This window comes from Bos indicus x Bos taurus, chromosome 12, assembly GCF_003369695.1.
Source record: "Bos indicus x Bos taurus breed Angus x Brahman F1 hybrid chromosome 12, Bos_hybrid_MaternalHap_v2.0, whole genome shotgun sequence".
Lineage (NCBI taxonomy): Eukaryota > Metazoa > Chordata > Mammalia > Artiodactyla > Bovidae > Bos > Bos indicus x Bos taurus.
The window spans coordinates 2633729-2660819 of NC_040087.1; the positions used below are offsets into that span (position 1 = coordinate 2633729).

General features: G+C 39.6%; 1 protein-coding gene and 1 long non-coding RNA gene across 2 annotated transcripts in view; one reads left to right on the forward strand and one right to left on the reverse strand.

Annotated features, from left to right (window-relative positions):
• Nucleotides 1-27091, forward strand: part of DIAPH3 (diaphanous related formin 3) — a 563088-nt gene that overhangs the window by 517218 nt on the left and 18779 nt on the right. The gene's annotated exons all lie outside the window — the stretch shown is intronic.
• LOC113902165 lies at nt 3517-11629 on the reverse strand. The gene is made up of 3 exons (XR_003513685.1): nt 11588-11629; nt 9863-10049; nt 3517-5555 (listed from the first exon to the last, which is right to left on the reverse strand). It is a non-coding gene; the product is annotated as an uncharacterized LOC113902165 (long non-coding RNA).

A 27091-nucleotide genomic window follows, 5' to 3' on the forward strand; every position in this document is an offset into this window, starting at 1 on the left:
TACTCAGACATGTCCGACTCTTGTGACCCCATGGACTGTACCCTACCAGGCTCATCTGTCCATGGGATTTTCCAGGCAAGAATACTGCAGTGGGTTATCCTTTCCTACTCCAGGGGATCTTCCCAACCCAGGGATAGAACCCATGTTCTATCTTGCATCTCCTGCATTGGCAGCCAGATTCTTTACCACTGTGCCACCTGGGAGGCTACATTATAGCTACAGCAATCCTGTTCTTCAAGTTGAGACATAAGGCACGATGAAGCCTACCTAGAAACCTACAAAATATATTCATTAGAAGCTGTGGCAGTGATTCAACATTAGAAAGATGATCGGTATGTTCATTTTTATCAACTGCAGCACTTTATGATGCTTATGGAAATATTCTTGGTAAATTATTCAATCAAATAAATTTTACATGAAGGTTTTACTAACAAGTCTAAAAAATTATTTTCAACTAAATTCAGTCAGACAGATGGATTTTGTTCTCCAGGTGGTTGCGTGTTTTTTTGCTTGATAACCTATCTGGCAGCACTCTTTTGAACCTGTGAATATTTATATTTCAGGGCCCTCTCAATAATTAAGAAATCCTCATTCAGTACCAGATGTTTCAGATGACTAAACAACTTTGTTTTATTCTGTAACTGTATTTTTTGTATTCTCTTTTTTTGTTTTTAATAACATTTCCCTAAGAATTGGGAGCAAAGCAAATATATACTAAAGTCTTCGGTTCACCAAGAAGCTATGTTAAAGCTAATTTCCTTTATTAAGTAGAAATGTGGCATCCCAAGAGCATTATTTATTGTAACAATCTGATATTTTAGAAGCTATCAAAATTAGTTGGTTTATAATGTTTATAATGTTTTCAGCTCTTAGGTTGTTAAAGTACCCAACTAAGAAACAAATTTAACCTTAGAAACTATGAAAATACGCTTTCCTCCAATGAATTATGTAACTTGTTGATATAGAGCTTTACATTTTTCAGTTAGGAATTGTGCTACAAATGAAAAATGACATGTCTTCCTTTCTAGTAAGCTAGACCAAAATAAAAATGTATCAACCTCATAAACTTATTCCTGGAATAAAAACTCTGACCCAAGAAGAGATTCTTAATTCTTACACCAAATAAATCTTCAGTGTCCTCTAGAGGTTGGCAGTCATGCACAGTTCTCTGAGTGTTTTGCCAGTCTCTGATTTTGTTTTACTTTGATCAGATCTAGTCAAAGACTTATTTTTCTTGGTATTATTGAGGTTGATTATTGGTCATTAATTTCAAGGCCAAGAAATTTAGAAGTGTCTCATATCATGGTAGGCAAATGAAGGTGGAGTATTTAGCAACTATGGTTTATAGATAGCACCACAAGAATAATCCAGAATCACTAAAATAAAACTTATTTGAACAATCACATTTTTCAGGATATTGCTAAAAGGATTTTTCTTTGTGGTGAATTTAGAATGTTGTATGCTAAAAAGATTATCATTTCATGTTTATTTCAGAAAGTATTTCATTGAAAATTTACTTTTGGCCTTTTAAAAAAGAGGATTATAAATATCCTTTAAAATTCAGATTAAAAAAGTCAGTGAGTCTGTTTTGTAAATAAGTTCATTTGTATCATTTTTTAGGTCCCACATATAAGTGATATCATACGTGTGTCCATCTCTGACTTACCTCACTCAGTATGATAATCTCCAGGTCCATGCATATGGCTGCAAATGGCACTGTGTCATTCTTTTTTATGACTGAGTAGTATTCCACTGTACATATGTACCACATCTTCTTTATCCATTCCTCTGTCAGTGGGTCTTTAGGTAGCTTCCATGTCTTGGCTATTGTAAATAGTGCTGCAATGAACATAAGGATGCACGTAATCTTGCAAATTATGGTTTTCTCTAGATATATGCCCAGGAGTGGGATTTTTGAGTCTCAGATTTCAAAAACAAACTTTGGTTACCAAAGGGTAAGAGTTTGGGGCAGGGATAAATTAAGTATTGGAATAAACATATACACACTATTAATATATACAAAATAGATAATCAAAAGGACCTGTCATATAGCACAGGGAATTGTACTCGATATTCTGTAATAACTTATGGGGGGGTGAAAAAGAATGGATATATGTATAACTGAATCACTTTGCTGTACACGTGAAACTGACACAGCATTGTAAATCAGCTGTAGTCCAGTCAGTTCAGTTCAGTCACTCAGTTGTGTCTGACTCTTTGCGACCCCATGAACTGCAGCACGCCAGGCCTCCCTGTCCATCACCAATTCCCGGAGTTCACCCAAACCCATGTCCATCGAGTTGGTGACCAACCATCTCATCCTCTGTCGGCCCCTTCTCCTCCTGGCCTCAATCTTTCCCAGCATCAGAGTCTTTTCCAATGAGTCAGCTCTTCACATCAGGTGGCCAAAGTGTTGGAGGTTCAACTTCAACATCAGTCCTTCCAATGAACACCCAGGACTGATCTCCTTTAGGATGGACTGGGTGGATCTCCTTGCAGTCCAAAGGACTCTCAAGAGTCTTCTCCAACACCGCAGTTCAAAAGCATCAATTCTTCTATGCTCAGCTTTCTTTACAGTCCAACTCTCACATCCATACATGACCACTGGGAAAATCATCGTCTTGACTAGACGGACCTTTGTTGACAAAGTGATGTCTGTGCTTTTTAATATGCTGTCTAGGTTGGTCATAACTTTCCTTCCAAGGAGTAAGCATCTTTTAATTTTGTGCATGAGGTACTCAAATTTGTCATATAATTTTGTAACAATTTCCTTTGTCTTTTTATTTAAAAAACACTATATAGTTTTCACTATTTTGTAGGTAGCACATACTTTTTGAATTTTGCATGAACTTTGTCACTTTTCTCTAAGATTGGAAAGTATGCTATTTTTGCTCTGCAATTTGTTTTCATCTTAGATTACAGTACTAAGATACTAAATATTGTATGATGCTACTTAAGAACTATCAAAAGAGCTCTTGCCTTCAATTGTTGTTACAACTAAGAGAGAAGACTTTGCACTGATAACTCTCTTCATTCTTTGAACTCAGGACATATACTATAAAAGCTGAGTTCAGGTAGGTTATCCATTTTAAATATAGTAGTATAGACTAACAAGGACCTACTGTATAGCACAGGAAATTTTGCTCTATATTAAGTAACAACTTAAATTGGGAAAAGAATTTGAAAAAGAAGAGATACGTGTATATATATTACTAAATCACTTTGCTGTACACTTAAAATTTACGCAGCATTGTTAATCATCTATGCTGCTAAGTCGCTTCAGTCGTGTCCCACTCTGTGCGATCCCATAGACATCAGCCCATCAGACCTCCGCCGCTGAGATTCTCCAGGCAGGAACAGTGGAGTGGGTTGCCATTTCCTTCTCCAATGTATAAAAGTGAAAACTGAAAGTGAAGTTGCTCTCTTAGCGACCCCATGGACCGCAGCCTACCAGGCTCCTCCATCCATGGGATTTTCCAGGCAAGAGTACTGGAGTGGGGTGCCATTGCCTTACTCCAATATAAAATAAAAAGTTAAAACTGAGTTTTATGACAAGGACCGTCAGAGAGATACACATCTCGGCAGGTCACATTCCCACTTAATATCTGTCAGTGGCCCCCGGTGGTTCTTGGAGTAAGATCCCAGGCCTCTCCAGGTCTCAGCTGAGTGACTGAATCACTTGCCTTAGGTCACGTTTTCTAACCACAGGAGTCTTCCACGCACAGGCTTTATGCAGAGTTTTCTGCCTGGAATGATGTTCTCCCATTAAACCTGCATCACTAAGTCTTTAATTATCTTTCTGGTCTCAAATATTATTTTCTCACTGAAGCATTCCTATAACTGCCTTGTCTCTGAAACTTAAGTCAGGTCCCCTGTTACACTTCATAATTGCATCCTTTACTTTCCCTTCATTGCATTTACAAGTTATAATTACATATTTGTTGGATTATTTGTTTAATGCCTGCCTTTCCCAATAGAACATAAGCTCTATGATTAAAGAAAGAGTTGGAGTCAGAGGAAAGACTTTATTATATTCAGTATTTCACACTTTTGACAGGTAAATTCGAACAAAATAATTCCCAAGGAGCAACACAGAGCCCACCAACCATAAAATCCAGGAGAGGCTCTTTGTGTCGCAGAGGAGGTGCGTAGACTAATTTTCAGAGGCCTTATAGAGGAGGGGCGCTGGTGGTGGGTGGTTTTTATATGGAAAGTGTGTGCACTAACTGTTCATTTGAGGCATGTCTCTTGACCACTCTGAGCTTCAGTTTCCTGTGAAAGAAAACCTGAAGTTCTGTGGTTATAATATTGTCAGCCTCAAACAGAATAGAGTGAGACTGGGGCTCTAACATTCTTTGTTTTCTAGAACGTGGGTTATAGGTGGGAACCATGTTGAGGATTCCAGACAACCAAGAGTATAGAACTTCTTGCTTTGGAGGGATGGCGTGCAGTATAGAAGGGCTGGAGGAGGGACACAATTAGAAACTGATAATCTCTTTGGCTCCAAATTTACCGTGTTACCAATATTTATCATTTACACCCCTTTTTAGCATCCCACTCCTAAACCTCAGCCCTCCTTTTGCTCACCAAAATTTTATTGACAAATTCTCAGGATTCAGGAAAATAGCTATGAAAACTGACATTCTTTTCTTGGGGGGTAGGGAACCACTTTTCTCAAAGCTGTAAGGAATCTGAACCAAGTAAGATAGGAAAAACATAAAATTTAATTCCATTTTTATTCACCAAAAGCATAGAACAGAATACTAACAACTATAGCTGGGGTATCCTATATTCTGAATTTTATGTGTGGATTTTTAAAACCCTTTTTGACTTGCCTTAGGCTGAATGAAGTCCTAATGAGTACATTGCATAAGCTTCATGCTGAAGGGTCAGGATTATTTTTAACTAGTGCTTATAATGGATCAGTGGACTATGTCCTTTTATTTATATTACACATGAAAGAAGCATAGTTTACTTAGTCCTAAACACTCTCCTTCAGCCATCTGCACATGGATATGTACTTGAATATTAAAAAAATTCCTGGTAAACGTAAAATGTACTTGAGCAGAAACACTTCCCTTTTTGTCTCCTTTCCGTTTCTCTAGCTTTGTTTCCTCTCTTTTAGTTATTAGTTCTACATGCATTAACTAAAATTGATCTGTGTACACACTGAAGTATCAGATGAACTTTTATTTTTAATTTCCTGAATCATGTGTTTACAGTGAAATGGTTTCTTATAGTGAAAAAAAATCATAATTTTGCTAATGTAAAAGCACATTAGTTTAACAGAAGTAAGCATAAGAAAATTGTTAAGATAAGCCAACTTTTATTTTACATGCTGATCCTTTATCATATTTCCTAAAACATTAAATATCATTAGGCAAGCTCTTATCATCTTTGATTTCATATAATTTAGCAAAAGATTTGTGAAGGTTAATAATACAACACACAGAGTTAAAAACAATACTAATGAAATGAGATAAGGAGGCAGAAATCTCCATTCTCCGTGCAGGGCAGGAATCTCTGTAACTTTCTGGATCTAGTCATCTTCTTTCCTATGGAAAAGACAAGAAGATAAGATAGTCCAAGAGGCCCCAAGATGGACCAACTTTGCTTATATACTAATTGTGATCCTTTTGGGGGTTGGGGTGGGATAGGGTTCACTTTTGCTGAAGAAGAAGTTTTTTCTCTTTTTCTGTTGAAGTATATTGAAGTATAGTTGATGGACATGAACTTGGGCAAACTTTGGGAGATGGTGAGGGACAGGGAGGCCTGGCGTGCTGCAGTCCATGGGGTCACAAAGAGTCAGACAAGACCGGGCGACTGAGCAACAACACAGTTGATTTACAATGTTGTGTTAATTTCATATGTACAACAAAGTGATTCATTATGCAGATATACAATCTTCTTTTCAGATTATTTTCCCTTACAGGTTATTATAAAATATCAGGTATAGTTCCCTGAGCTTCTTTCTTATTCCCTATACACCTTAAGTACATTTTACAATCTGCATTTCACAGGTTATCATATTTTTTTTCCCCTTGGTATCAAGAAAAAGATCTTGTTGGTCATCTATTTTATATATAATGTGCATATTTTAATCCTGAACTCCTAATTTATCCCTTTCACCCCTCCCCACTTTGGTAACCATGAGTTTGTTTTCTACGTCTGTGGGTCTATTTCAGTTTTGTATATAAGTTCATTTGTATCATTTTTTTTAGAATCCATATTATAAGTGATATCATATGTTTGTCTTTCTGTTTGGCTTACTTCACTCAGTATGATAATCTCTGCTGCTGCTCCTGCTAAGTCGCTTCAGTCGTGTCCAACTCTGTGCGACCCCATAGACAGCAGCCCACCAGGCTCCCCCGTCCCTGGGATTCTCCAGGCAAGAACACTGGAGTGGGTTGCCATTTCCTTCTCCAGTGCATTAAAGTGAAAAGTGAAGGTGAAGTTGCTCAGTCGTGTCCGATTCTTCACGACCCTATGGACTAACCGCAGCCTACCAGGCTCTCCCGTCCCTGGGATTCTCCAGGCAAGAGTACTGGAGTGGGGTGCCATTTCCTTCTCCATGATAATCTCTAGGTTGATCTATGTTACTTCAAATGGCATTGTTTCATCTTTATTATGTCTGAGTAATGTTCCATTCTATAAATGTACAACCTTCAAAATAAGAAAAATTTGCAAGCAATGCAACCAACAAGGGACTGATCTCCAGAATATGCAAACAGCTCACACAACACAATATTAAAAAAAAATAACTCTCTCCCTTGTTTTCTTGATGAGTCTGGCTAAAGGTTTGTCAGTTTTGACAATGTTGATTATCTTTTCAAAGAACTAGTTTTTACTTTCATTGATTTTTTTCTATTGATTTCTTCATTTTTTTTTTTTTTCATGTATTTCTGCTCTGATCTTTCTGATTTCTTTCCTTCTTTGGGATTGTTTGTTTCTCTTTCTTTAGTTATAAGGTTGGTTATTTGTGATTTTTCTTGTTTTCCTGAGGTAAGATTCTATTACTGTCAACTTCCGTCTTAGAACTGCTTTTGCTGCATTGCACCAGTGTAGGAGACGTAAGAGACTTGGGTTCAATCCCTGAGTTGGGAAGATTCCCTGGAGGTGGAAATGGCAACCCACTTCAATATTCTTGCCTGGAGAATCACGTGGAGAGAGGAGTTCTTAGGGTTGCAAAGATTCAGACACAACTGAAGCGACCTAGCACGCATGGGTTTCGGATCCTTACGCTTTCATTGTCATTTGTCTCTAATATCTTTTATTTCCTCTCTGATTTCTTTGGTGACCCATTAGCTGTTTAGTAGCGTATTGTCTACCCTCCATGTGTTTGTGTTGTTGACAGTTTTTGTGTTTTTTTTTTCTTGTAGTTGATTTCTAGGCTCAGAGCTTTGTGGTGGGAAAAAGATGTTTGATATGATTTCAGTTTTCTTAAATCTACCAAGGTTCACCTTGTGGTACAGCGTGTGATCAGCCCTGAGAATGTCCCATGTGCGCTTGAGAAGAATGTGTATTCCGCTGCTTTTGGATGGAGTGTTCTGTAAATGTCAATTAAGTTCATCGGGTCTAATGGTTCATTTGCCTGAGTTTCCTTATTGATTTTCTATCTGGACAATCTGTCCATTGGTGTAAGTGAGGTTTAAAGTCTTCCAAAACATTATTTTGTTACTGTCAAGTTCTCCTTTTATGGCTGTTAGTATTTGCCTTGTATATTAAAGTGCTCTTACGTGTGTGCATATATATTTACAACTGTTATATCTTCTTCTTAGATTGATCCCTTATTCATTATATGCTGTCTTTATTTGTCCTCGTAAGAGTCTCTGCTTTAAACTCTATATTTTGCCTTCTATGTTATTGATACTCCATATTCCTTTTGATTTCCATTTGCTTAGAATACATTTTTCCATCCCCTCACTTTCTGTCTGTATGTGTCCCTAGATCTGAAGTAGATCTCTTGTAGACAACATATATGGGTCTTGTTTTTGTATCCATTCAGCCAGTCTGTGTCTTTTGGTTGGAACACTTAATCTACTTACATTTAAGTAATGATTGAAATATTTGTTCTTAGTGCCATTTTGTTAATTGTTTTGGATTTGTTTTTATAGGTCGTTTTTCTTCTGTTCCACTTTTGTTCTCTTCTCTTGTGATTTGATAACTAACTTTGGTGTTGTGTTTTTACTTTTCCTTTCTTATGTGCATACCTGTTGTAGATTTTTGGTTTATAGTTATTATAAGATTTTGATATAGCAGTCTATATATAAACAAGATTGGTTAAGTTGCTGTCTTTTAATTTCAAACACACTTCCAATATCCTGCACTTGTGTTTCTTCTTACAATTGCTCTTCTTACAATTGCTGTTTTGATATCATGTTTGCGTGGAGATGGTTTCCTACCTTTACTGTATGTTTGGGCTTCCCCAGTGGTTCAGTGGTGAAAAAAATCTGCCTACAATGCAAGAGACACAGGAGACATGGGCATGATCCCTGGGTTGGGAAGATTCCTTGAAAGAGGGCATGGCAACCCACTCCAGTGTTCTTGCCCAGGGAATCCCATGGACAGAGGAGCCTGGTGCACTATAGTCCACGGTTTTGCAGACAACTGGACAAGACTGAAGCAACTGAGCTCGTGCTGTATATTTACCTTTCAGTTTAGTTCAGTTCAGTCACTCAGTCATGTCCAACTCTTTGCAACCACATGAATTGCAGCACACCAGGCCTCCCTGCCCATCACCAACTCCCAGACTTCACTCAAACTCACATCCATCAAGTTGGTGATGCCATCCAGCCATCTCATCCTCTGTCGTCCCCTTCTCCTCCTGCCCCCAATCCCTCCCAGCATCAGAGTCTTTTCCAATGAGTCAACTCTTCGCATGAGGTGGCCAAAGTACTGGAGTTTCAGCTTTAGCATCATTCCTTCCAAAGAAATCCCAGGGCTGATCTCCTTCAGAATGGACTGGTTGGATCTCCTTGCAGTCCAAGGGACTCTCAAGAGTCTTTTCCAACACCACAGTTCAAAAGCATCAATTCTTCGGTGCTCAGCCTTCTTCACAGTCCAACTCTCACATCCATACATGACCACAGGAAAAACCATAGCCTTGACTAGATGGACCTTTGTTGGCAAAGTAATGTCTCTGCTTTTCAATATGCTATCTAGGTTGGTCATAACTTTCCTTCCAAGGAGTAAGCATCTTTTAATTTCATGGCTGCAATCACCATCTGCAGTGATTTGGGAGCCCCCAAAAATAAAGTCTGACACTGTTTCTGTTTCCCCACCTATTTCCCATGAAGTGATGGGACCGGATGCCATGATCTGAGTTTTCTGAATGTTGAGCTTTAAGCCAATGTTTTCACTCTCCTCTTTCACTTTCATCAAGAGGCTTTTTAGTTCCTCTTCACTTTCTGCCGTAAGGGTGGTGTCATCTGCATATCTGAGGTTATTGATATTTCTCCTGGCAATCTTGATTCCAGCTTGTGCTTCTTCCAGCCCAGCGTTTCTCATGATGTACTCTGCATAGAAGTTAAATAAGCAGGGTGACAATATACAGCTTTGACGTACTCCTTTTCCTATTTGGAACCAGTCTGTTGTTCCATATTTACCTTTACCACTGAGCTTTTCCATTTATAATTTTCTTGTTTCTAGTTATGGCCTTTTCTTTACTGCTTAGAAAAGTTCCTTTAGCTTTTGTTGCAAAGATTTTTCAACATCTGCAAATCAATCAACCACATCAACAAACTAAAGAATAAAACTATATCATCATCTCAATAGATGCAGAAAAAGCTTTTGACAAAATTCAACCTCCATTTATGATTAAAAACAAGAAAAACTTCAGAAAGTAGGCAGAGAGGGAACATACCTCCATGTAGTAATGCCAGATATGACAAACCTACAGCTAGTATCATACTCAGTGGCGAAAAGATGAAAGCGTTTCCTCTGAGGTCAGGAGCAAGGCAAGGATTCCAGTGTCATCACTTTTATTCAGCATTGTTTTGAAAGTCCCAGCTACAGCAGTCATAGAAGAAAAAGAAGTGAAAGGGATGCAGCTGGAAGAGAAGAAGTACAGCTGTCACTGTTGCACTTCTCTGGTGGTCCAGTGGTTAAGAATCTGCCTTCCGATGCAGGAGACATGGGTTTGATTCCTGGTCCTGGAAGATCCCATATGCCATGGGACAGCTAAGCCCATGTGCCACAACGACTGAGCCTGACTGCCACATGCCTAAAGCCCACACACCATGTTCTGCAACAAGAGAAAACCACTGCAGTGAGAAGCCTGCCGCCACAGCAGAGAGTCACCCCCAGTCTCTGCAGCTGGAGAAAGCCTGCACACAGCAATGAAGACCCAGTGCAGCCAAAACTAAAATAAGTAAATAAGATGTAGATGACATGATTCTGTACATAGAAACTCCTAACCATGCTATCAGAAAGCTACTAGAACTTAACAATGAATTTGGTAAAGTTGTGGGATACAAAATTAATACCCAGAAATCTGTTGCATTTCTATACACTAACAATGAAAAATCAGAAAGAGAAATTAAAGAATCAATCCCCTTTACCATCACATCATAAAGAATAAAATACATCAGAGTAAACCTACCTAAGAAGACAAAAAACCTGTATTGTAAGATGCTAAAAGAACTCAAAGATGATACAAAGAGGTGAAAAGATACACCATGTTCTTGGATTAGAAGAATCAATATTGTCAAAATGGCTATACTAGCAAGGCAATCTACAGATTCAATACAATCCCTTTTGAATTACCAGTGGCATTTTTCACAGAACTAGAACAAAATATCCTAAAATGTGTATGGAACACAAAAGACCGACCACAAATAGCCAAAGAAATCTTGAGAAAGAAAAGTGGAGCTGGAGGAATTAGATTCCCTGACTTCAAACTATACTACAAAGCTACAGTCATCAAAATAGTGTGTACTGGCACAAAAACAGAAATATAGTTCAATGGAACAGGAGAGAAAGCCCATAAATACATCCATGTACCTTTAGTCAATTAATCTACAACAAAGAAGGAAAGACTAAACAATGGAGGAAAGACAGTCTCTTCAATAAATGGTGCTGGAAAAACTGGACAGCTACATGTAAGAAAAATGAAATTAGAACATTCTTTAATACCATACACAAAAATAAACTCAGAATAGATTAAATATCTAAATGTAAGACTAAATACAATAAAACTCTTAGAAGAAAAGATAGGCAGAACACTCTCTGACATAAATCACAGCAATATGTTTTTCAAGCCATCTACTAGAGTAATGGAAATAAAAACAAAAATAGACAGGACCTAATCACACTTACAAGCTTTTGCACACCAAGGAAACCGTAAACAAAACAAAAAGACAGCTCACAGACTGGGAGAAAATATTTGCAAATGATGCAGAATTAGTCTCCCAAATTTACAAATAACTCATGCAACTCAATATAAAACACACACACACATAGACAGAATACCTAAATAGACATTTCTCCAGAGAAGACATACAGATGGTCAAGAGGCATGTGAAAAGAATGCCACTCAATATTGCTAATTATTAGAGAAATGCAAATCAAAATTGCAATGAGATATTACCTTGCATCAGTCAGAATGGCCATCATCAGAAAATCTACAAACAGTAAATGCTGGAGAGGAAGTGGAGAAAAGGGAATCCTCCTACACTGTAATGTAATTGATACAGCCACTGTAGAGAACAGCGGTATGAAGGTTCCTTACAAAACTAAAACTAGAGCTACTAGGACCCAGCAGTCCTCCTCCTGATGCCTTGAGTGCCTCAAGGTTTAGGACCTTCTTTGCCTTTGCGTTCCCAGCCCCAGCACCATGACTGGTAAGTGTATAGTAGGCAATCTGTTACTGTTTCTTCAATGCATGAATTAAGTAACCAATTATATGAAATGTGGAGGTACAGTCTTGTACTTTGAAACCAGTTGTATTCCCAAAGTTAATTTTTAAATCAGTTGTTTTGAAATTCGCAAAGCAATTTCCCACAGAAACAATGTTATAAATGTTACAAATGATGGGTACCTTCCCAGGCTAGCCCTCAGGAGTCTGTTTAACCCATAATGTAGCTGAAACGCCATGCAGTTGTAATGAAAAATAGCAGAAACCAACACTGGTACAAATGTGCCATATTTTCATTCCATTAAGTAAATAAATTCCTCTTCTATGTAGAATTGCAATACTGGGGAAATTGCATCAATGGGCAAATGTACTGTGTCCCAGCAACAAGAACTGCACATAGGCCAAGCTTCTTTCACTAGCTTGCCTAGTAAGTCGTTTGGCCCAACTTTGTACATCTGTGTCCTCCAAACTTGGTATTTCTTGCCTGCTCCCTGAAGAAAGAGCAGAGTATAAGTACACATTGAAACATACAGGGAGAACACTGGGATGTGTATCATGGAATAAAGTACCTACAGACAAATGAAATTAAACTGAATTATAAACATTTAATGGAGTAAGATCTAGGGTTTAAACCTCATTTGGCCTGCCCCCAAAGCTGGGAGCTGCTTAACCATCATGTTACCCTCCTTTCATAATGGGTTCTAGGACCCGTGAGTCAATCTCCCTGGGCCTTAGTTTCCTCTTGGGCAAAATGCCTTTGGAGTTGATGACGTTCCAGTTCTCAGTGTCTATACTTAATACTATCTGGAAAGAGTGGTTACTTTGGTGGGATTAAAAATGTCCTGGAGGCTAATCAATATGGTCTGAGTTTCTTCAGTTTTCTCTTCTGTGATGAGTTTGCTCCAAGCCCCACTTGCAGAAGGAAATGGCAACCCTCTCCACTACTCTTGGCTGGAGAATCCCATGGATAGAGGAGCCTGGTGGGCTACAGTCTACGGGGCCGCAAAGTATTGGACGCGACTAAGCGACTCACACAAGCCCCACTTGCATGCTTTATATCTTTACTGTTTTATACAGTTGTTTCCTTAGTCTGCTGAGCATGCCTACCTTAAAAATCGTGTTCCCCAACTTCGGCTGTCAAAATCTACATAGGAGTGATCTTCTGTCACATGGCCGTCTCCACCCAAACTTAGAGAAGAGCTCTCTTCTCGTTCCTTCCCCTGGATTGTATTCCTTCCCAGGAAGAGGGAGGTTTCTCCATTGATTCTGGAGCACCAGATAGTATGCTGCTAGCTGTCTGATCAGCTTTCTTCTCTATCAGCAGCCATCTGTCTGTGATGACTGCTCCGTTTGTTTTTTATTTTAGTGCAACCCCTTTTAGCGCCTTCGTCTGTTTTTACCACGCCACCTGTGCCTCCCGCTTCCCCAGCTCATTCATTCCTTCCTTGTGTGGGTGCTGGAGGAGACAGAGTGCGGTGGATCAGCAGGGTCTGCTGTCCTCCAGACAAGATGCTGGAGGCTCACCCCCTTCTCTCCGACCGGCTGAATGCCTCTTTCCTCAGTCTATTCAAACCCTCTTAATTTGCTGCCCTATATTTAAACTTCCCAGAATATTTGTGTCCTTTGAAGAGACTTTGCTGGAACAAAAGAAATAAGTTGCTAAATTCTTGAAATCTTTTAATCCGTAACAAGAGATTCAAATTTGCCTCTCGCACAATCATTGCTTTCCTTCCATGCCTCAGAGTCAACTAGTCTGTAACCCCTTCTAGGGAGACAGCTGTTATTGGGTTAGGCACCATTAGAAGAATGTTTTCTGTGTGTCTTCCCTGACACAATTTGATGTTAAAAAGTTAGTATTCGATGACCCATGTTATGTTGTCTTGATTGTCTTCATATGTTCATCTACATGAGTGTCACTTGTCCTGAACCTTAAGATCTACTAGATGGGACCTTTGTAATAGTTTTTAGTAGATTTCCCCTTAAGAGGGATACCCTGCAAATTGTTTCTGAAGTGTCTTAGTCCCGTTATTACTGCAAAGCTCAACTGAGTCCCTGCCAGTGTGAAGCCTGCCGTCACTTAAACTATCTTCAGGAAGACCTCACTCCTCTGAAATCCTAGTGCATTTGTTGTGTGCACAACTCACCTGGTACTTCCCTGAGACTAAAAGTGAGCCAAATAAGCACTTCTTTTGTCCATGATCCCTTTCAGCCCATTAACAGTACCTCCAACTTCTTGGTGGTATGTAACTCTATAGCTCATACATATAGGTGCACAAAAAAGATTCATTAATTCATTATTCAATTATGTATTGGCTTATTTGTGAAGCTGAAATTTTCAGTAGCTCCATATTTTGACCTTTTCAGTTATTAGTGGTTTTTTGGTCTGTTTTCAACTACTCAGTTGCATTTTTACCATCAATAGGTTATGTCTATAAATAGAGGTCTAGAGACATTTCTAATGTATTTAGGAAGAAGTTCAGCTTTTGAAATTGCAAATGAATGTTGTGGTAGTGATTAACTGAAGCAAACATATTTTTAAGCAGTTTATCTGGCTGAGGGAAAAAACAACAATAGAGGCATCCCTTGTGACTAGAGTTTCAATGACTTCCTTCAAAAATAGTGATTTTAAAGTATTTTGTTTCCTTTTCCCTTAATCTCTCATATTATGAATAATATTTAGATGAACTCCCAAAGCAACTGGGGAAAGAAAATCTTTGCTGTTGATTTTGGATAAAATATGAGACATTTACTTTTGTGAATTTTAATCTCGAAGATTTGAACTCAGTGTTTTGTTCTCTGAGCTTCTGGGTCATTCAAAGATTTAAATTTAAATCTTTGTGGTTTTGACCACTAGAAAGACCACTGAAACACCTAAGTATGACAGTTTTTGTTAATAATATCTATAGAAGCTCATTAGTCTTTTAATTATCATTTTAGTAACTCCCAGATGGGTAATGTCTGTCTTTCTATAGGCGTTTTATAGAATAATCATCCTAATGTTACACTGCATTGTAGTTCATTATTTCTGTGAGCTTTTAGTTTTACTTACATTTGCTTAGCAACCAAGTTAATTGTTCAAAAGTTATTATTCTAATTAATTATGCTGAATCCTTTAGATATATCATTTCAAAGCACTGAGATGTCAGATTTTGTCCTTTTTGTAAAAAGAGTTAAAACTCTACTTCTTATATTTTTGACCTTATAAAATTCTTTCTCCAAATTTCAAAACCTTATTATCTCAAAGTACATTAACAGATCTGAAAATTCATGTGTTCTTTTAAAATATATACTTATTGAGGACATATATTAGATGAAAAGTTTTATCAGCTGTAATTTCCTTTAAAAAAAATTTTTTTTTTAATCCAAACTAAGTTACTTCTCTCTGGTTTAAACATGTTGGCTGATTTTTAGACTTGGATGAATTTCACTGTAAATTTCTGTTCGATGTGACTTGAGTACCCAGGAGCTGTCAGGATGGCTCAGTGATTTAACGTTGGTGTCCTGCAGCTTTGACTGTAATCAGCAGATGCTGTGGTATTACCATAAATGTTTCCCTAACTGCTTCTGTCAAAAAGAGAAAATTCTTCCTGCCCTGAGTCTGCTGCTTCTGATTAAATTCAGTTTGCCTTCTTTTGCATAATTAATGTCCCATGATGATCTCTAACCTTTTGTTTTTAATATTGCCTTTTGGTCTAGACTCTCTTTACGCAGAGGCTCCACTAAGAGCAGACAAAGAGAAAGGGATGCTGCTTTTACATGAACCCCCAGCACCCGCATGGCTCTGAAGTTGTTTCCGTTTTATATACCATCACTTGTCAAAGATCATGAAAGGTTCTGGTCTTTGCAGTGTTTCCATTGTTGTGCTACGCTCTGTTCTACTTCTGAAGGCTGTTTCTGCAATGCTTTGGTGCACATGGTTTTGCCTGAGGCTGTGTGATGGGATCTGCTTTAGAATGTGCTCACCTGGTGTATTAACTGTGATAAACCCCTGGCACCAAGCAGGCAAAAGCCTTCCTGGTCTACAAAACTTTCTGTACCTCTAGCCCTAAGTTTATCAGACACTGTATTTGGCGCAACAAAGGCAATGTCTAAAAATATGTTAAAAGTGAATGCCCTGTTTTGTCAATGAAAGCATTCTTTACGTTATTCCAATGGGAAAAAAGATCCTTGAATTTATTAAATATCAGCAACTTTTCTCTGAAGAGCCCAAAGTGCTTCATCATTTTCCTGTTTATTCTGTTAGAACCTGTGAGGACGCCTGCTGGCAACCACCTGTGACTGTCTTTCTTTTTCAAGTAGAACATCGATGTGACTAGACAGCCTTTGTGATGTCGTTCTTACTGTATAAGATAAGAAGCGTACACGGCATCTCCAAGGCGCTAAATCCAACCAGCAGCAATGGGCAGATTACAGCTTAGAAATGCTCTGTCGTCATAGTGTCTGAAGTGAGGGTCCTGCATGTTCCTTCATTTCAGAAGAAAGGGTGAAAGGCTGAGCATCACATTTTCTGTGGTTTATCTACTTCTTTCTCCTATAGAAGATTCTACTAACAAATATCTATCACATTATTTTTTGTGTAATTTTATTTTCTTCATTGTATCAAAGGACTTTAGAATGGAAAAGGATCTTAGAAAAGTGTTCCTCTTGTGAACGACAAAGCTGAGTCTAGGTGACAGAAAGCCACAGGTAGTGGCACATTTTATTTGGGGATTTTCAGTTCTAAGTCACTGAAATGTTAACTTTGAATATAGATTTTCATTCATCTCGGATTAAAGCAAATAAAAGAGAAACAAGGTAATTTCAGAATAAATGTATCAGACCCCACATATATTCCCCATAAAAGCCAAAGTTATGATCAGCAAAACTTTGCCTTTTTCTCCCTCAGACTCTTTTCCTACAAAGTCTTTAAGCTCCTAGCTGCTTTGCTCTCCTGCAGCTCCACTGTATTTTTTTCCTACGCAAACACCAGCACCACTTTGCCATCTCTCTTCATAGTAGCCAGCCACATCTACAATACAGAGCACCGCCTTCAGCAGATCGGCTCGACTGTGACCCCGAAGACAGTGGCAGGGCGCCGCGCGGCGCACGGGGACTTGCGTGTTCGTGCTGCCTCTGCCTTTCCTCGCCGGGCCACGGAGCAACCCACTCACTGTCTGGGCTCAATCTCCTTGTTGGTAAATGGAAATAAGCAGTAACCACCTCACAGGGGGATTAAATGAATGCCGTGTGTGCTAATGTGTGCGCACACCTGCTTCTTTGAGACCTGTATTTGACAGCCAAGGAGAATCAGGAAGACACTTGGGAAAGGCAAGAATACAAGAGAAAGAGTGCTTGTGTTTGATTAGCGGTTTCAGTGGTTCTTCGTAGCCTGTTTCCTCGTTCTCAGTTTATTCGTGAACATAATGTGTTAGTTACTACTCAAAAAAAAAAGCCATAGATACGTCTTTTTCAGGATAGTCGAAGGACGTCACTAAGAAAAGTGCCAGCATTTTACAAAAATGTGAACTATTTCTCTGGCTCTAAGGAAGAAAAATCTCCTTCCTACCCCAAGCGTGTCTCCCTCACACCACTTAAAAAAAAAAGCTTTTCATAATTTATTAATAGAGGCCCTGAGATCCTTAAATTTGATTCTTAAATGTATTGCTGTTATCATGCTTTAAGGAGATTATTTTAAATGACAAAGAGCTATAATTCATAAGTAGTATTGCTGCCATTCTCATCAGATAATAGTCAAAATTTGGATATCTACCCACCTATTCCCAGAAAGTTAACACATACATATGCATGACTGGATTTATCACTTTAACCATGAATTTAATGATACTACATGTAAGCATAAGCCAGTTCACTGATGAAATAGGTTATACTGAAAATATTAGAAGTGAGTTTGTGTTTTTTACATTGAAAGACATATCTTGCTTCATCAATTATTCTGTTAAAGCATCTACGGCTCAGCTTTTACTCAGAGTTACATGACCTCAGGAGTACATGTTACTAATCTTCCTGCTGTAACCATCAGAGAAGAGGGCAAAACACATCAAGATTTGTGATGAGTAGACCCTAATAATGGCATACAATGTGGTGGTCTCTCCACATCTGAGAGCTTTCGTACAGGTTTTTGTCATAAACATCCTGTGAAGGTTTGGCTTATTTAATCTTTGCAAGTAAAAAAAGAAAGGTGCTGAAATAGAGATGAAGAGAATCATTCAAGGGTATAAAAAGTGGATGAGAGTGCTGAGAAGAATCCCTTACAGTTTTTCCTTTTGCTGTGCTGTGCTCAGTTGTGTCCGACTCTGTGTGACCCCGTGGACTGTAGCCTGTCAGGCTCTTCTGTCCGTGGGATTCTCCAGGCAAGGATACTGGACTGGGTTGCCATGCCCTCCTCCAGGATATTTTCCTAAACCAGGGATTGAACCCATGTCTCTTGCATCTCCTGGATTCTTTAACCACTAACGCCACCTGGGAGGCCCTTTTAGATATAAACTAACCTGTAAGTGTAATTCCCTGGTGGCTCAGTCAGTAAAGGATCCCCTGCAATGCAAGAGACTGCCTGCAGCACAGGAGAGATCAAGCAAGATATGTCTTTCCTGGGTTTGAAGACCCATAGAGGAGGACATGGCAACCCATTCCAGTACTCTTGCCTGGAGAACCCCATGGACGGAGGAGCCTGTGGGCTGCAGTCCACGGGGTCACAACAGTCGGGCACAACTGAGCGACTTCATCACCACCACCCACAGCCCCGTAAGTGAGCACCCTCTGACCCAACTCACCACAGGTGTGGAGTTTGCAGCTAACCAGATGAGCCAGGGAAATTGCTGATGGTTCTCTTTCATGTAACTCTAAAGAACAAACAAATCAGTGAGCCTACAGCTTGATAAGTGGAAAGGTTGTTCTGTGGCAGTAAGCTCAGCTAAAATCAAATCTGTAGAGATGGCAGCAGAGGGAGTAAAGCTAACCTTGCCCCCAACACAAGGGCCTTTAATCCGTCTGAGGCAATCGTCACAGCCTCTCTAGTGGGGGAGACACAGTTGCAGAGCCAGGAGTGTTGTCCTGGTCTAACAGGGAGTGGCCGACCTCGGGGCCTTGGTTTTCTTGTGTAACGGGGCTGTCGGCAGCAGCTTCCCAGAGAATGGCATGGGGCAGTCACTGAAGCCGCCCGCTCATTGTGTCCAGCACACAGAGGCACAGTGCATGGTAGCAGCAGCAGCGTCTCCATTTGACTGAGACCCAGTGAGAGATGTCTGGTAGAATGCAGTGGAGAAGGCATACATTAATAGTCAGTTACCCAAGCCCATCATGCTTCTGGTAAATGCAGGAGGAAAAGAAGAGGATGCAATGAGCATGAACAAGGTGGGCCGGGGCACTTCCTGGGGAGTGGCCTCCCTGCTGGAACACTGTGACTGATTCCACACTGACCACAGAGAGTGGAAACCGGACACCAGTCTCTCAAGAGAGGCCCGTGTAGGGCAGTGGATCCAGGTCGCTCTGCTCCCCGTGAACACAGCCTTGCCTGCAAGGAGACTAACAGAGCTTTAACTGCAGGGAAGAACGGGGGAGGCAGCACCGTTCTCATCTGCGTCTGGAGCCAAAGTGCCTGGGACTCAGAAATTCTGATTCCAAATCCATCTCCTTCATGTGTTGCTCCTCAGATCCCGCCCAGTTCACCGGCTATGAGCTCTCCCCGATTTGATCGGCTACTTTCCTGCATTCCTGTGTAGGCTCTTTCTTCTCTCCCATCTCCTGCCTTTCCATCCATCCCCCAAATGGCCTAATTCATTGGCTCTCCTTAGAAGACGTTCTCTAACCAGAGCCTGTTACCTTCTGCTTGCGTTCCCTTCATTTGTCATCTGCCAAAAGGGACATCCCCTCCCCTCTACTCTAAGCATTCTCTTCTGAAATCTAACACGCCCACAGGACGTAAGTGTTTGTGTGTATTATTTAAGAGGCACAGATCCTAATTTTGCTAAAAGATATCATAACAGATACCAAATTCAATAATGCATTTACAAAATGAGAGACATAATTGACAGCTCAGAACACTTTTTAAGCAGTTCTTGCTGTTTCTCCTTGTTATATAGATATAGAGATACACACATATATAGATGATAGGGAAATATAGATATATGTAGGTAAATATAGATATATCAAGGTGGTTAGGTTGTAGGCTTCCTGAAGGCAGGAGATGTGTCTGCTCATTCCTGCTGTACTCCTGACACCTAGCATAATGCACCCACTGTTCATACTTTTGGACTCAATGAATGAACACATGTTGTCCCTCTTGGATCCTACAGCATGCCAGAAATTGATGGAACATAGCCTCTGCCCCCTTGAGCGTAACGCTCAGGGAGTACAACGTACTGCATGCTCAACGTACTGCTCTCAACACCACGAGGGGTGAGCAAAGCACAGGTCCTGCTCCCAGTAGTGTATGGTTTCGCCACTCGATTCTGGCTTATTTGTCAAAATAACTAGCTTTACGTATTTCCTAACATATTAGTGAATCTGGGCCATAAATTTTTCTACTTCTATGAATAACTAGTTATATTGCAATTTTAAATATAGACAGTACTTCATACTACACAAGCAAAAACCCTGGAAAAATAGATTCCCGATTCTGTCTAACTAGAGAGCTCAATAAATTTTTAAATTATTTGTCAGAGATAATATCGGTAAAAGTGAAGTGTCTCATAGTTCCTCTTGGTTCCTTCTGCTAACACAGGAATACTGTCTACTTCTCCTTCAGCATTTATAGCTTTTTTTTTTTTTTCCAGTTAAATAACAGTGCTATAGTTTGAAGCCTGGAGCTGAATCTGGTTCCAATTGTGCATGAATTTGAGCTCTACCCTCAAGTTGCTCCTGACCTTGGGCAAGTTTCTTAACCTCTCAGCTCATCCCTTCCTCCTCTGTGAAATGGAGAGAATCAACATCTCACTCGATTAGATTGTATGATGACTCAGTTAAAACACCTCATGCAGACGGGCACTTAATAAGTGCTCACACACGTTCAGTTCAGTCAGTTCAGTTCAGTCGTGTCTGACTGTTTGCAACCCCATGCACTGCAGCACACCAGGCCTCCCTGTCCATCACCACCTCCCGGAGTTTACCCAAATTCATGTCCATTGAGTCAATGATGCCATCCAGCCATCTCATCCTCTGTCGTCCCCTTCTCCTGCCCTCAATCTTTCCCAGCATCAGGGTCTTTTCCAATGAGTCAGCTCTTCGCATCAGGTGGCCAAAGTACTGGAGTTTCAGCTTTACCATCAGTTCTTCCAATGAACACCCAGAACTGATCTCCTTTAGGATGGACTGGTTGGATCTACTTGCTGTCCAAGGGACTCTGAAGAGTCTTCTCCAGCACCACAGTTCAAGAGCTTCAGTTCTTCAGTGCTGACTTTCTTTATAGTATCAACTCTCACACCCATACATGACCACTGGAAAAACCATAGCCTTGACCAGACAGACCTTTGTTGGCAAAGTAATGTCTCTGCTTTTTAATACGCTGTCTAGGTTGGTCATAACTTTCCTTCCAAGGACCAAGTGTCTTTTAATTTCATGGCTGCAGGCACCATCTGCAGTGATTTTGGAGCCCCCAAAATAAAGTCAGCCACTGTTTCTAACTGTTTACCCATCCATTTGCCATGAAGTAATGGGACTAGATGCCATGATCTTAGTTTTCTGAATGTCCATCTTTAAGCCAACTTTTTCACTCTCCTCTTTCACTTTCATCAAGAGGCTTTTTAGTTCCTCTTCACTTTCTGCCATAAGGGTGGTGTCATCTGCATATCTGAGGTTATTGATATTTCTCCCTGCAATCTTGATTCCAGCTTGTGCTTCCTCTAGCCTAGCGTTTCACATGATGTACTCTGCATATAAGTTAAATAAGCAGGGTGACAATATACAGCCTTGACGTACTCCTTTTCCTATTTGGAACCAGTCTGTTCCATGTCCAGTTCAAACTGTTGCTTCCTGACCTGCATACAGATTTCTCAAGAGGCAGGTCAGGTGATCTGGCATTCCCATCTCTTTCAGAATTTTCCACAATTTGTTGTGATTCATATAGTCAAAGGCTTTGGCATAGTTAATAAAACAGAACTAGATGTTTTTCTGGAAGTCTCTCGATTTTTTGATGATCCAGCGGATGTTGGCAATTTGATCTCTGGTTCCTCTGCCTTTTCTAAAACCAGCTTGAACATCAGGAAGTTCATGGTTCATGTATTGCTGAAGCCTGGCTTGGAGAATTTTGAGCATTACTTTACTAGTGTGTGAGATGAGTGCAAACGTGCGGTAGTTTGAGCATTCTTTGGCATTGCCTTTCTTTGGGACTGGAATGAAAACTGACCTTTTCCAGTCCTGTGGCCACTGCTGAGTTTTCCAAATTTGCTGGCCTTTTGAGTGCAGCACTTTCTCAGCATCATCTTCCAGGGTTTGAAATAGCTCAACTGGAATTCCGTCACCTCCACTAGCTTTGTTCGTAGTGATGCTTTCTAAGGCCAACTTGACTTCACATTCCAGGATGTCTGGCTCTAGGTGAGTGATCACACCATCGTGATTATCTGGGTCGTGAAGACCTTTTTTGTAAGGTTCTTCTGTGTATTCTTCCCACCTCTTCTTAATATCATCTGCTTCTGTTAGGTCCCTACCATTTCTGTCCTTTATTGAGCCCATCTTTGCATGAAATGTTTCTTTGGTATCAAACACATTAATATTGTTTTTTTATTAGTCTTTTATAAAACAAAACCTGAAGTTGGGAGGAAAACGTACAGTTGCACCAAGTGCCCTGCATGTGAACATATTCCATTAGGAAAATGCATTTGTGAGTCCAGCTTGTTAGTCCAACAAAGCTAGCCTAGGTGCAGTCCTAGCACAGGTGGCTATAGTGCTGTACTCTAATAGATTTACAGTGTTTGTCACACAAATAATACAGAAAAAACAAATGCAAGAAGTAAAATAATTAAAATCTTACCGTATAGTACCTTGAAAAGTATAGTAGAACAACAAATACAGCAGCTGGCATATGGGACTGGCATCCAGTGGACAGGAAAGGAGTTACTGATGCAGGAGGGAGGGGTTGGGGACGGGAGAGCCAAGGACCGAGAGATGAGATGAGAGACGGGGGGCAGGTTGCCGTGGCAGCCACGCCTGACGCTGATGGCACACGCGTTCACAGCTTTGGAAGTTTGCAACTTGTTCATGTTTAGGGGACTTACTGTATTTTATTAATTGTAATTTTATTATAATCAGATGGTGATAAAGTGACTATATTTTGTTAGAACTAAATCTGAATTTCATGTTTGCAAATTGTGTTGTAGTTGAAATTTTTGTTGTTTTTTAACCAAGTATTCTTGGTTTGACACATAGTAAATAAAGCTCATTGGACAAATGAGGAATGACTCACCTCATTATAATCAGACATTCTGAAGTTCACAGCAAGCTTGTAGCACTGATTATTTCTTTCCTTGGATAAGATGTAAGATGATATGGCTTGCCTGTTCCGGAAGAAAACAGACACAAGATATTACATTAGAAACATAAAATCATTGGTGTTGGAAAGGCCCTGAATATTAGGATCACCAAATGGATTTGGTAGAACTGCAGAACACAGAACTTCTTTGATCTACTGCAGAAGAGGCTTTTTTATGTTACAGGATTCCATTACTTGAAATGATCTTTTTCCTGTTCCAGTCAAGTGAGAGCCTGTGTGGAAAGCTGGTACCATGACGAAATCTAAGGTCATTAGAAATAGAATAGTTAATTAGCAAACGTATTATTACTGTATTGTAGCGGTTATAAAAGAATGTATTACGTTCCATATTTTTAAGTCACTAAAGATAAATTATTCTCAGTGCTCTAGTGCCCATTTGATGACTAGTGACGGTGTGACTGTCTGACCTCTGGTGGCAGTAGCTCGTAACTGACTGATGAAATCTCAGCTCTTACGAGTTCTACAGGTGTATGCTTAGCTTCCCTGAATCTCTGCCGGTCTGACTGTGGGTGTGCTGCCTCAGAGAGCAGAGTCCAGAGCCAACTTTGTGGACCTCTCAGTCCCGGTGCCTGAAATGCGTCCACAGGTGCCGTGCTAAGGCCTCGTAGCCAGCTGTTCCGTGCAGCGTTTTTAACAGACGTTCTGAAGTTCACAGCAAGCTTCTAGCGTTGATGTTCAGCATTATTTTAGAGGCTTGCATGAAGTATTTTTAGAGTCGGTATCTGGTAAATATCCACATGAATGTGTGTTTCATAATGTGTAGATGTTACGTGTTTGTGTGAATGTCTTCTGCTTCAAATTGAAGCATTACCATTCCTCATATGCTGCACCATGAGTTATAGATGCTACTTGTAAACAAGCAAGAGGCTGGAACTGACCAACAATTTGAAAATACTAAACCACTGTACTAAATAGACTTATATACTCCATTTAGATTGGTGCCCCAAACTGAAAAAGACTAGGAAAATTTACATTATCTTCCCTGGTGGCTCAGACGGTTAAGAATCTTCCTGCAATGCAAGAGACCTGGGTTCGATCCCTGGGTCAGGAAGATCCCCTGGAGGAGGGCATGACAGTCCATGGGGTTGCAAAGAATCAGACACAGCTGAGCCACTAATACTAAGGCTGAATAATTCAAAGAGGAACATTCTGCCATGTGATATTAACACGCTTTCCTTTGTCTTTAACATAAACCATTCTGGAGTATTTATTTAACTTTTTCTTTTCATACTTGGTATCTCAACTAACTGAGTCCTTTCACCTCAATAGCTTAATCAACTATAAATTGCTAGATTATTATTAATGTGGGTCTCTGGTAATTTTTTTTAAATTTCAGGTACAATGTGGATTATAAAGTTCCACATACTTTAAGGTTTCTTCTGTGCTAACACTTGTAGTTCTTTTAGGAGAATATACAAGAAATGGGACAGCCAACAATTGCCCCATCTTGTCCTGTGACCACTTACAGTCAGCACCTTCTTTAGCTTACCAAGAGTACTGCACCATAATATCTTTCTTTTCTGCCTGCTCTGTGATACATTTCTCCCGCCTTGTGTTTTGTGTTACCATGGAGACAGGAGGTGCTCCAAAGCCCTGGGAAGATGGGTGGATGCGGGTCTTTGAGGAAACTGTCCCTGCTGGCTAGAGAAGCCTGAGGCAGGAATCTAGCAGTAAATGGAAAGAGGGAATTACGTAGTCAGACCTGACTGTGTGTCCAGAGCATCTTAGGAAGCACAGGCCCAGCTGATGCTGCATTCAGAATGAGTTGTTTACAGAAACCAATTTTTCCAAAATCTCGATGCAGCCTGGGCTTTCATAGGAACCAAGCTTAGATTTTTATTGCAAGAAAATAACTGAAGTGACATTGACTTATGTTTCCTCATTAAAAGGGAGCAGCTTCTAAGAAAGATCCTCTTTGCCTGACTTATTTTGCCGATCAAAAATTTCACCTTTAAAATGCAGATCGATATTCTTTGACTCAGCCGAAGCTATCAGAAGTCAGATTGCAGGCTGAGCACAAGGGACTCTACAACCAGCACCCAAATCATTGATCCAAATATGCTAGTTCTAAAAATAAGTAGTTTTTACCCTAAATTGTCCTGTACGCCTTCCATATTTTAGAAACAGAATCTAAAGCCTTTAAACATTTCTGTTTCCTACCATATTATTTTAACTCATACTTGTTAATATTTTTCTTTAGGAGAAATCTGCTAAAAGATTTCAAAATAACATTTTTTCATGCCTTTTCCTTCGGATATGTGCATGGGAATTACTGCTGAAGGCAGCCTCTTTTTCAATAGATAAGATCCATACTAGGGGTGTTTCCTGGATTTTTGTCAGGTATTTCGTAGCCTAAACAGGGACGGAACTCAGATATGTTGAGACACCATCAACATATCTTCCTAGATTACTGGTCCAAGGGCATAGTATGCAGAATTGTACTTTGGAGGAAGAAGGCCAGTGAGCTATAAATCTGTAAAAAGAATATGGTTGAATAAGATCCTCCTGCTTAGCTCAGACAACAGCAGGAGGCAGTCATATAATAGCCTGAGCTGCTCTCTAAGGTAATGACTGTGAGTCATGCCAAAATCTTTTTTACTCATTTTCTAGAAATACAGGAAACCAAAATCTTAGTCATTTCAGATTTTATAGTGAAACTTGGTACCATCAATCCAGTACACGGTAATGCTGCTGGGCTATGAATAGAACAGTCAGAAAAGGCAGGTCTATCAGCTTTAACAGGTGCCTCTGCACCTTGGCCCAGTGTAGGTCCTGTTCCAGTTGGAATAGGAGAATGGCAAGAAACAAAGGTCAATCTCATTTTGGAAAGAAGGAGAGTCACATTTGGTATGTTAGATCCTTCTAATTTTCACTGATTTACTAAAACGTCTACAGAACTGCAAAGTAAAAGAATCTGAATGGTAACTTGGTCTCCCTGTGCCTTGGTGGCTGCATAAACATATGTCAAAGCAGAGACAGTGGAAACAATAGGTATGTCATTATAGCATTCAGTTTCACGATTGCACTTTGAATCTTTAGTCATTGCCTATTTTCCCGTTCACAGAAGTTACATAAATCCAAATTACCTGGGAATGTACAACTGTGGCTTCCTTTCCTTATAAAACAAAATCACAATGAAATGCTAAATTTTGGAACATTACATTCTTTCACTTGGATGTTTTTCGTGTAGCTAAAAAAAATAATGTTTGAAAAGCGTTTTCCTTCTGTAGTAACTGATTCCTTTAATACCTTATCTTTCACTTATGGACCTAATCTCAATAAGGTATGTATTTGGGAAATTTTTTTCCCCTCAGTTTTAGGGTTGTATTTTTATCTGCAATTTATTTCCCTATATAATTCAAACAGCACATATTTACCTGATATCTAATTATTATTGTCATACAATCTGTGACCATAGAACAAAACTAAGATTTCTAATCTGAGTTACATAGGGAAATAACTTGCTGATTTAAATGCATTCCTGATACTGAGGAGGAAAATTCCAAACTGCATATCCATACAAAGCTGGGGCTTGTGATCTTGATTTTATAACTTTTACTTCAGCCCTTTGAACTGTACATCCCCCTATATGGTGACATAATAAATTTAGAAGTATTTTTAGCAAATATGGGGAAATGGACAATATTAATTTCTACTAGGATATCAATTAGAACTTTTAACTAAAGCTTAAAAATTATTTTTGGTATAATCCCTAAATTTTGTTAATACTAATTATTAGCTTTCTAATAGTACAC